The sequence below is a fragment of the Podarcis pityusensis genome, assembly GCF_964106645.2.
Source record: "Podarcis pityusensis genome assembly, chromosome: Z".
Classification (NCBI taxonomy): Eukaryota; Metazoa; Chordata; class Lepidosauria; order Squamata; family Lacertidae; genus Podarcis; species Podarcis pityusensis.
Genome location: NC_138044.1, coordinates 46,140,114 through 46,148,211, shown reverse-complemented (window position 1 = coordinate 46,148,211; position 8,098 = coordinate 46,140,114). Strand labels below are relative to the sequence as shown.

The following is an 8,098-nucleotide window of genomic DNA, read 5'->3' as shown; positions in this document are numbered from 1 at the left end:
AAGTATAAGAAGGAATAAAGTATGTAAACTAGCCTATAAGGGAATCAACTACAGTATATTTTTAACTTACTCTCTTAATAATTTGTATATAAATTATAAAAGTGCTGTATAAATTTTGTTAAATAAAAAAAGAGGAAATGTTCAGACTTTCAAACAGTATGTCATGCCTGAGCCTTCATTGCTGAAACTCCCAACAGCATTTTCATGCTTACAAACACCTGATGAAGGAACCATTGTGGCATAAGCCATTCAAGCAGAGTGAAGGGGCAACAGGCTGTCAACAGTGGCAGTAGTTGGGGGCTCCCATCTATGAAAAAGCCACAGAAAGTCTTTTCCTACTGCCTGAGGAATTAATCCCTTCTTTAACGTTCATAATTGCTGGATCGATTTAACAGGACTGGAGCTAACATTTGCTTGGATTTGGCACCATTGATAGGGAACTGCCTGCTGCGTCCTCCGCTTTGAAGTCACCCTGGTCTTTGGGCCTCCAGCACCTTCTTCAGCATGTCCAACCCATCTAAGAGGCGTATGATACTGGTGTTCCACTGGGTTAGGAAGAAGCCATTGACAGAGAAGCCGTGCTCTACCATCTCGGCCAGACCTTCTGCCTCTGCACCGGCTTGCAACACTCCTCACATTTCACCCTACTTCACGAGGAGCAAGACACAACCCGCTCCGCTCAGGAGGTCCAGCAGGCGCAAGGTGCTGCGATTGCCGAATCTCACCAACCCCAAGTTTTTAAGATCCGTCATTGGCAGCGTTGGCCGGAAGAGAGCCCGCAGGCGTGGCAAGCAAAAGATGCCCACGAGCATTTAAGATATGAAAAGCTACTGGATTTAATCAGGAAGTTATGAGACATGCACTGATTGGAAGCGAAGCTGTATATCGGCCCTGAACCTTCTGCAGGTGCAGATTAAGTAGGCTTGCTTTTAAATGCCATCTGAATCAAGTTTCTCCCCCATCCCTATTGGTAGCTATGTGGAGGGTTGCTACCACTTCTTCCTCCCTCCCTCTTCACTCCAGTGTATCTTTTAACATGAGCCAAAGAAGCAGACAAAAGGCAAATGCTTTCCTCTCAGCTCTGTTCCCACTGGAGTCCACTGGTCTCCTCCTTCTGTCACAGGCTCATCCCCCTGATCTCTCCCAGGTACCAGACGCTTTGCAGCCAGAAGTTTAGTGATCCTTCCACTTTGTTCCAGATTTGGCAAGTAGGCCACATATGCCTTCCAGATCTCGAGAAGAGGCCTGCCATCTTCCACGCTTTGATGCTGAGTGTCACGGAGGTGTTCCATAAAGGCTTCCCTTTTACGGATTAGAAAAAAATACAAATATACAAAAAAAGGAAAATACATGTAACCAATAAAAAATTAGAAAACATTTTACCTCTTATCATATTTACAATTATTTGCACCTCTACAAAACAATATTCACAATAAAGAAAAGAAATGAAAGGTAAAATATAAAATAAAAGAATAAGAAGATAAAGAAAATGAAGAAATAAGATCAAGAATGAGAATTTTGAAAGTAGATAAGTATTCACTATACACAGCGATTTCCAATCTATATTTATGTTCAATTATGTATTTTCATCATATCCTTATTTATCTTAATTAAAATATTTTTAAAAGACTTCCACTGTTTGCCTCACACATTTTTGGTAGTCCATTTGCGTGTTGAGGTCCCCAAGCCACCCCTCAAAATAATTCACAAATCACACGTAATTTTTGTTTCAGGTTTTTGGCATAATCTTGGCCACAACTTTATTAAAATACATAATCTGTGAGTGGTTGCTTAGGCATTGGTTATGACTATCTGTCCCCCCGCCTGGGACAGAACTGACTTTCTGAACTCCCTCGGAAGCCAGTGAAGGGAAAACAATGTTGGGGATCAGTTGAGCTGAGCGACAGTCCCTCACCGCTCACCCAACCAGCTCCCCAAGGCTTGCCAGCCCTGGTCCCATTTCAGGGATTGCACGAAATCGTGGCAAGCCCCAGGATTCCTTTAACGGAATTCCCTTCCACACCACCATTGGAGGGGCAGACACAGCCTATCCTGACCACTCCTCCACCAATTTTTATAACCAATGCCTAACCGCCACACGAGCTCTTACGCTCACCGCCAAACCACTCACAACCCCAACCAAGTACCCAATTTTGCAGCCACTGCATCCAGCCAAACATCATTCCCCAAAATGGAGAGGTGCACTCCATCTGCCCGGTAAAGGGCCTCAGCCTTAAAATTAATGTCTGGGTGCGAAATCACCAAACCACCCAGCTCCAATACCTTCCCGCAAACAGCAGAGTTTATGCACTTCCTGGCCCTCTCAGTGGCCTCTGGGCAGGAAATGCCGCGCCAGGTTCGCCACTGCAGCAGGTGAGACCAAATTATTCTCACTGAAGGTAGTAAGGCTGCCAATTCTTCCAAATCCCTTTGGATTGTGGTGCACAACACAAGGCAATCAGTAGTTGCCGCATCATTTTCCCCCAGCTGCACCACTATAGCCACAAGCTCGGGGGGCAGCGGGAAGGTGGCGCGCAGCCTTTGCACTGCTCCCTGACCTGGTCTTTGAGGCTGGCAGTGGGGGAAAGCAGCGCTTCCCCCCCCCGCCAGCCCCACAAGCTCGTGGGGCAGCGGGAACGCAGCGTGCAGCCTTTGTGCTGCTCCCCGACCTGGTCTTTGAGGCTGGTGGTGGGGGAAAGCAGTGCTTCCACCCCCCCCACCAGCCCCAAAGAGCATGTCGAAAGGAACCCAAAGCCTCCGGAGCCCAGCGGGAACTCCTGCTGCACTCCTGAGGCTTCAGGTTGCCTTCACTGAAGCCTGGAGAGTGAGAGGGGTCAGTGCGCAGCAACCCCTCTTGCTCTCCAGGCTTCCAAGGTAGCCGCCTGAAGCCTCCAGAGTGCAGTGGGAACTCCTGCTGCGCTCCAGCGGCTTCGGGTGAACGCACCTTGAACGCACAGAACGCACCTTGTTTTAGAGGGGGAGAACAAGAAAAAAAATATCCCCCTCTCTGCGCAGCGCCCCTTCAGTGAAGCGGCAGGAGAAATGGAAGGGACTCCATTTCTCCTGCCGCTTCGCTGAAGGGGTGCTGAGCAGAGAGGGAGAGAATTTTTTTTTCTTGTTCTCCCCCTCTAAAACAAGGTGCGTCCTATGGTCGGGTGTGTCCTATAGAGCGAAAAATATGGTATTTCATAGAACTGAAGAGTTGGAAGGTACTCCAAGGGCCATCTAGCCCAACCCCAGGCAATGCAGGAATCACAGCTAGATTTCCCTAGATTTAGTGAATTCTTATACCACCCTTTATGACACATACTTCCAGGGCATCCCACACAGAAAAGAAGCAAAAACAGTAAATACTTATTAAAATAATGCCAACACAACAGTATATTTAAAAACAGCACCATAGCAAAATAAAAGAACAAGTTGAATAGCATCAAGCATTCCCCCTTTCCCTATTTTTCTTCTTCACTCGCTAATAAATTGTTCCCGGGTTCATGATGTAGAAATTGTCATTAAGAGAACAGTTCCAGGTGGACACATGGTTGTCATTTCCCTGCTGGCTCAGTTGGTTCCCAGAAATGCTTTTTCCACTTCGGACTATCTCCATCTACCTCTCTGTCTTCCTGTCTCACAATGGTCCAGCTGGTTTCCATCCACATGGATTAGGAGCTGTCCCCCACCCCCTTTTCTTTCCATTTGTTTTTAAATAAAAGACTTCTGAGCGGTTGGGGGAAGATGGCAAGGGAAGGGCTGCATTTTGCAACTGGTGAGGAAGCTTGGCTCCTCTTTGGGAAAGCTTCATCCACACAGGGCTTAGTTTGAGGGTCATTTTTTGTGTAGTTTGCAGTCCATTCATAGTGCCTCCCCCAGCCTAACCTCTCTCCTTCACAAGGTTCTTGTGAGGATAAAATGGGGAGAACTATTGCCACCTGTAGAGAAAAGGTGAGATATAAATAGAATAATAAATACAAATGCACCCCACATGAGAACTGCTTTATATCCTCCTTGAGGGTTTCTCTCTGTCTGGAATGTGTCCTTGAACTCTGAAGATCCCTCTTGCTTGCCAGTATTTGAAATACTGAATTTCAAATTGTTGTAGCCTGCCCTGGGATCAGCTTTTGAAGGACAGGTAATAAATCTACAACAACGATGATGTTTACATTCACTGCTCCACCCACTTTTGCTTCTGGCCCCACCCACTGGTGGTATGTGGCTCCCAAAAGGTTTCCCAGAAGGGAATGTGACCTCTATTCTGAAGAAGCTTTCCCACTCCTGATGCAGAGCATAGTTTAACGATGGAACTTGCTTCCAAAAGATGTAGCAAAGGCTTCGTACTTGGATGGCTATTGTCATGGACTGGTTGGATGCAGAGGAGTGGTGGGAGGACTGGTGGTGGGATGACAATGAGTGGTCAGAGGGAGAACAGGGAGAAGACTTCAGAGGCAGGAGGGCTTAGTGAGCTGGGAGAGTCTGTGGCAGCGAGAAGTGTAGTTAAACAATGGCACTCGTTCCCACAGGTCACCAATTTACATGGCTTTAACAGAGGGTTATCCTTCATAAAGGAGATGGCTATCAATGGCGACTAGCCATGATGGCTGTGCTCTACCTCAACAGTTGAAGGCAGTAATGCTTCTGAGTACCAGTTTCTGGAAACTGCAGGAGGGCAGAGTGTTGCTGCTTATGGGTTTTCCACAAGCATCTGGTGGGAACAGGATGCTGGACAAGATGGGCCAATGGCACTTCTTAATAATTAAAATCAACAGTTTTAAGTATTGTAGGACTGGTATAATATTTCAATCTTTCTTTCTTTATCTGTCTATCAGCTGATAGATCTCTTTTCAACTGCAGAAGTCTTTCCCTCTTCCCTCGCCCCCTCAATGTCCTGTTCTTCCTGGGCATATTCTTAAGAACAAAAATACATAACAGGCAGGTTTTATTTATTTTTTAAGCTGTGGTTTCCAATCATAAGTTGGATTTTCCTCTGACAGGCCCCCTGTGATAATCTTGGGGAGCTAATGAGCAGCCATAAAACTCCTTCCAGAAATATAGGCTCCATGTGTAATATGGTCCCCTTGCGGAAAAGAACACTGGCTTACATCTTGGATTTTTATTTATTATTATTTTTGCCTCTGTCCGCAGCTTGCACAGTAATGATCATATAGCTTGCAGACTTCTAAAAACAGGACATCAACAGCTAACCACAATGCTTTAGAAAGCATTAGATGTATACAAGAACTGAGGTGTACACGATCCTGGTGCTATTTTTAAGCCAGGGAATGGATTTTGCATGCCATGGAGCAGATTTAATAAACAGTTCTGTGCCAATTTATAAGGAGAGTCAGCTGAAGCCAGGAAACCAGGTTATCCCACAAGAGCTGAAAGGGATAGCAAAGCACTCAGGTGAATGCATGGTTTAGATAAACGGGGATCAAAATACCCAATGAATAGACCCAAAATGTCCCTTCACAACTGAAAGCCTGAAGCCAAAGAACTGGCTACTCACTGAACAATTCAAACTAAAGAAAGCCAACTTCAGGTACCCCTATTCCAAACTCAGTTCAAGAGGAATTGGGAAGAATTTGATTTACACCACCTTTTTGTTTTGTTTTGTTAAGTTCCTCTGGGTTAGTAGGTCATGTGACTAAGCGGAAAGATGTGTGGAATAGGCATCAGTTTCTGTCCTGCTCCTCCTATGCTACCCTACAAATCCAGAATACCCTTTTTGGGAGACTTATGCCAATATAGGTTCTGCCATTGTAAGTTCTTCTGGCTGAGCCCTGTCTGGGTGAGGGACATATGTCAGCATATCTTAGACTCAGCTACAGTGAGGGACTTAATGCCAACTTAGGCACATCTTAGCTGGGCAAGCCAAAGACTATCAAATCCAAACTGCCCCATTCTGTCAAATCCTTGGTTTGGATTGCACTGTTAGTCTCTTTGCATCTATAAGTGCCAGTGATTTTTTTTTAATGGGGGGAGAATCTAGCCCATCAAATTGACCAGAACTGTGTGGTGTGGCCAGAATATGGGGATACTAAGTTAACAAGGCAATATGAGAACTCTCTCCTGTGTCCCAGAAACTTTTCTCAATCTCCCACCTGCCCAGACAAGGGTTTAATTGCTGTCAAACTGACAACTTTCAGTTTCCCCACAGAAGCTGGACTGTGAACTGCTCTGTTCCCTGAGCAATGAAATGTTCTGTGGCATCACACCAGTTCTCTGTCAGTCAGTATCAAAGGCTTTACCATCACAAATGCAGTGCATGCAACGAAAGACATATATAAGCAGCACTGAAAATACCTTCAGAGAGGAACCAAAAGTTCAGGAATAGCCTTGGAGTAACACAGGGGCTGATGGAGATCCAGTCAACAGGCTCACCCATACTTCTGCTTGTCCTTTGCACGGGTCCAACAGGTTTTCCACTTGTCCTGTGGTTTCTAGGCATGAGTCTGAGCAGTTTTGCTACTTTCTCTGGGAAATTGCACTGTTTACCACTGAATCGGAGCAAATGTCCACTTGCAGAAAAAAAATTGTTTGTTCCAGTTCAGCAGTAAACAGCAGGTTGGGCAAGCAGGAATGTGGACAAGCCCAAAACCTTTTTCAAAGGATACTTCATTATGTCTAAGAGTGTGGTTTGAAGGCATATGGGGCTACTACCTTGCTTGAAAGCAGGTCTGGGTCTGGTCAGTGCCTGGATAGGTAACTATATGGGAACCACAGTGGAAGACAAGCAGGATATAAACATAATAAAATAAAGACAATATAGCCCATAGTCAAGTGTTGTTATTTATTAATTTATATACCTTTTATATGCAAAAACAGTTTCTAAGCCGTCATCATCTAAGTGTGCACTTCACTGGCAGGGGCGAAGTGAACTAGTGGGTTTAGAGGCCTCTATTATATATTTTTTGGCAGAGTACCTTAGAAAGTGCTCTTGCAAAATCAGTGAAATGTTCCCTAGGATTTCACTCTCAAGGTTATTTTCATCAACCTTGCTTGCTTTTCCATCAGCCCATCAGTGAGTCTTTTGCTTTTTGAGTGTTGTTCTTTCCAGGCCAATCAAGGATCTGCAGAAAGGTTTTTCTTCCCCGTAATCAATCCATCAGTCATGTCTGGTTTGTCACGTCTAAAAAACGATAGAAACCTCAACAAGTGCTTAATATTCCCCATTGAGAAGCCTTAGCACCCTGAAGTTGGTATGATTAACATTACTCCACCATCAACAGGAAGAGTATTAAAGCTTTGCTTTATAAACTAGGAAAAATCCAACAGTAAATGGTGTGGGGGGGCGGGAGGAAGAAGAAAAAGGAGAGACAGAGATAATGTATATGTAAAATATTCACTGCATTATTGCTTTATATATGCATCGTGCAGTAGATGAGGAATCTTAAAAGTGAGAATGCTGTTGATAAATCTAGCATGGTTATTTGACATTTAATTTATTTACTTAAATAATTCCTACCTTGCCTTTCAAATAAATTTTCCAAAGCATGTGACATTAACACCCCCCCCCCAAAAAAAACCCCAAGCAAATGCAATATAAAATTGCATTGAGAAATTAAAAGCATAAGGCTTATAAAAAGCTGATAAAAACAGCAGATTAAAAAGAGCCAGCCCAGTCATAAAATACCTTCTGGAATAAAAACATCTTTAAAATGCCATATATGAATGGGAAGAGAGAAGGAGGAGAGAGAATTCTATAAACTTAGTGGCAGCACTGAAAAGACCCTGAACTTAGTAACCAGCAATTGGCTTTCAGCTAACGTTGAGCCTCTGATGCCCATCTAAGGCTCAGACAGATTCATATGGTTGACAAAAGTCCCTAAAATAATAAATAAAAGTTTTCCCCACAGAGCAACAACTCCCAGAAACCTCAACAAATTACAGTTCCTAGGATTCTTGTGTGTGTGATGTGCTTTAAATGTGCTTCACATGCACAGTGTGATTGCAGCCGGTGCTCCTGGTCACTTCAATGCACGCTTTGTGTTCGTTACCCCTCCAAATGTGTGGCTGGTGGCTGAGGGACTTCAGCAAAGGAATCTTCCAGTTCATTGAAGCTAATCAACAACTGATGTGCTTCTTCCCCTCACCCAAAGTCCTT

The 8,098-nt window shown here is 44.4% G+C and overlaps 1 long non-coding RNA gene across 1 annotated transcript; it reads left to right on the top strand.

The window, feature by feature from the left end:
* The first annotated feature begins 258 nt into the window (after positions 1–258).
* Positions 259–1,308, top strand: LOC308468690. Its single transcript, XR_013981820.1, has 2 exons — positions 259–906; positions 1,200–1,308. It is a non-coding gene; the product is annotated as an uncharacterized lncRNA (long non-coding RNA).
* The last annotated feature ends 6,790 nt before the right edge of the window (positions 1,309–8,098 follow it).